Here is a 3,674-nt window from a genome sequence, read left to right on the forward strand (position 1 = left end):
GTGAATTACTCCTGTGTGGGATCAATAAAGTTCTTATCTTAGCCATCTGAGAAGATCAAATACATTGTTTTTGGTGCCTAACTGTTTCCCAAGTATATTAGTGCATGTGTGAATGAATAAACGAGAGGCATTAACGTAAATTTCTTTGTAGAAAGGCGCTTTATGAAATTAAGTCCATTCACTTGTAGTAGTTTACAGCGCAGCCTTGCCACATCCAATATGGCGGCGACGTTGACGTATCGCAGCAGCGGGCAAACCCACTCGATGCGGCGTCTACGTATATATGTCTATGGCCGGAAAGGGCATCCTAGTTGTTTAGTGAGGAGCAGCTGAGTGTTACAGTGATCCACCAGAGGGTGCCATCACACCATCCTCACCCACACCCGACCGTCTGTGTGTGTATGTGTGCAGGTCAGGTGCTCAGCGCTCACTTGTCGGGGCACGTGATGATGAAGAGTTACCTGAGCGGGATGCCAGAGTGTAAGTTCTGGATGAACGACAAAATCGTCATCGACAAGCAGGGCAAAGGAGGAAGTTCAGAGGACGTAGGCAAAAGGTGAGGTGAACGTGTCACACACTGCAATTAATAAACATAAATATATATGTTTGATTTTACTCATGGAAATAAATGATAAATACAAAAATGAATAATACATTGATGGATTAAAAGTAAAATACAATTTTTAAAAAAAAAAATCTTTTCAAATAAATAAAAATCAATTGTGAAATAAAGGAAATACATTCAAAAATGAATTTAAAATAAGTGTAAAAAATACATTAAAAATGTATGTTAAATAAAGAAACATTAAATGGGAAATAAATATATTAAAAAAACTTCAAATGAATGTAAAAAATAAGCATTACATTTTTTAATTAAATGTATAATAGAGTAATACACTTATAAACTAAGTTCAAATACGTAATAAAAATAAGTAAGAGTTAATGCCCGACGAGGTGTCCATTATCAGGAATGAATGAAATTATACCATGGTCACTTACCAAAGACATTAATATTAAATCAGTTATTTATGCTTTAATGTGTTTTACAGTTAAAATCAAGAGTTTTTCACAAGCCACAGCTGAGTGGACTATTTAATCTCTGTAGTTCACAGGCGTTGCCATGGAAACCTGCTGTGGCCGCAGCGTAGAGAGCATAGCGACTCTGATCAGCGAAGGGAAGTGAGATGATGGCTAAATGTTACGTGATATTATTCAGAAGATGATTATTTCAGAAAGCCAGTGCTCTTCTTACCACTTGTGTGTTACACACTCTGGTGGTTAGAGGATGATGTGCAAAAAAAACCTTGAGATATTACTTTCATGATTCAGTGGCGTTCATTTATAGGCCCAAGAAAATGTGTTTCAAATAATCAACATCCAAATAGTAGGCTTGTCAAAATCGTTGCAACAAATAATTCATAAGCATATAGTTGTCGAGATTAAATCATTTAAACACATTAACAAATTAACGATTGTTTCCTATTCAAAATTAAATCCCCCCCCCCTCAATGTGTGTGGCGTTCAGGCTCCTGCAGGTCTGAAGGTGTTCGAGCCAGAACTCAACTACAGCGACCATGATGTCATCAGATGGGTTTGTTACATCAGATGGAGTGGCATCTACGAGACACGCTGCTGACCGCCACCACACGCCTCGTGACATCATCATCGTTATTATAGACCAGTGTGTGTGTGTGTGTGTTTGTTCAGTATTTGATCAGGGGGCGGAGCTTTGTGTGGGGACACAGATCAGCCAATCACATTCCAGACAGTCCTCCAGCTGATGTCATCGTTCATCACAAACACTGCACGGTCGGTATCAGACAGAAACCTCATTGACACTTCATAATGTGTCCACTGCCACATGATGAGGGTTAGTGTTTAAATGAATCATTCACAGCAGAGATGGAGCGCTTTACTCCATTACTCCACTTACTCTTAAATATGATCCAGAAATATATTCTCCCTAAAAGTCACGTGACTCTGACAATACTGACACACGTGTTTAAAACTGTCCAACAACATTACAGAGTGTTAAACTGGTCACAGTAAGTGAAACCTCCTCAGTCTGCTGAGGGTTAATGATGATCACATGAGGACACTCATTAGTCTGATCCAGTGAATGAGAAGGGAGGACTCTGTCTCTGCAGGATCCTTCCTTGACTCTGAGAAACACCCCGGGTCCTACATTTCCCATGATGTCTTTGTGCTTACCCAGCATGCCTCACTTCAGACACCTTAAACCTGTTGGTCCTTTGTTGTTATTGTTGTTATATTTTTACAGATTTGTATCCTGATGTTTGAATAGTCGTTTTTTTCCAAATGTTTTTTCTTAATAAAATGATTTTGACAGACTGATTCTGATCCTTCAACCAAACTTTATTGACACAGCTCGCTGATTCAAAAAAGGTTTTAATAAAGTCTTTTTCACTGAGTCATAAAAAAAACAGATTTAAAAATGAAACATGAGAAAAATAAAGTGGAAGAAAAACAACTGAAGGAAGAAAAACAGAAAACATGATTATTATTTTCAATAAAACGCTGCAACTGTGCGTTATATAGAAGTTATGTATATATAAATGATATACAATAAGATGTGTATTGTGTGTTTACGTATATAAATATGTATTATCTACAAGTTACGTAAGTTTTTAAACAATGGGAATATAAGTGATATACGAAATATATATTTATAATATAAACTATATTCAATAAAGCAAGTTGTAGAATATATACAGGTTAAATATAAAACATACACACGTGTGTTGACTTTTAATTATAACATACACAGACATATAAATACATGTATATTAAAAGTTATATAAATAATGAAAGTTACATATTAAAGTTGTGTATTATATGAAATATAAGATGTGATATATAAAATATAGACAATAAAACGTTTAATATAAATAAGATGTTTATTCTTTAACATACAGGATATACTATGTGAAAGATTTATAGATTATGCTCTAATTTAACATATGTAATGTATGTTATCTACAAGTTATGTAACTTATCAAACAGAATGTATGTTATATATGAAATATGAAGTATAAAGTAATGTATATATAACAAAGCGTATGTTGTATCATATATACAAGTTTTATATATAAACGTGAGTTATCAAACATAGAATGTCATATATGAAATATATACTATAAAACTATAACAATGTAAGTTGTGCAAAATATGCACGTTAAATATACATTAAAAGATATATGAATATATATATGAAATATATTTATAATTTAACATATATACATGTGTATATATATATTTATATATGTTGAATTTTGATGATACACATACATATAAATGTTTATTTTGTAACATAAGATGTACAATGTAAACGTGTCATAAAACAATGTTATAATAAAAAATATACATATATGTATATATATATATATACATATACATATATATATACAGTATATACATATATATATGTGTGTGTGTGTGTGTGTGTATGTGTATATATATGTATGTATATATATACACACTGAACAAAAATATAAACGCAACACTTTTGTTTTTGCTCCCATTTTTCATGAGCTGAGCTCAAAGATCTAAAACATTTTCTATACACACAAAAGACCATTTCCCTCAAATATTGTTCACAAATCTGTCTAAATCTGTGTTAGTGAGCACTTCTCCTTTGCCGAGATAATCCATCC

General features: G+C 33.2%; 1 protein-coding gene across 1 annotated transcript in view; it reads left to right on the plus strand.

The window, feature by feature from the left end:
• LOC126400599 (segment polarity protein dishevelled homolog DVL-3-like) overlaps positions 1 to 2,355 on the plus strand; it is a 35,577-nt gene extending 33,222 nt beyond the window's left edge. Inside the window, exons 19-20 of the mRNA XM_050061437.1 lie at positions 412 to 556; positions 1,526 to 2,355. The gene's annotated coding sequence lies outside the window, so the exon portion shown is untranslated. The remainder of the gene's footprint in view (positions 1 to 411; positions 557 to 1,525) is intronic.
• Positions 2,356 to 3,674: the final 1,319 nt, after the last annotated feature.

The sequence above is a fragment of the Epinephelus moara genome, chromosome 2 (genome assembly GCF_006386435.1).
Source record: "Epinephelus moara isolate mb chromosome 2, YSFRI_EMoa_1.0, whole genome shotgun sequence".
Lineage (NCBI taxonomy): Eukaryota > Metazoa > Chordata > Actinopteri > Perciformes > Serranidae > Epinephelus > Epinephelus moara.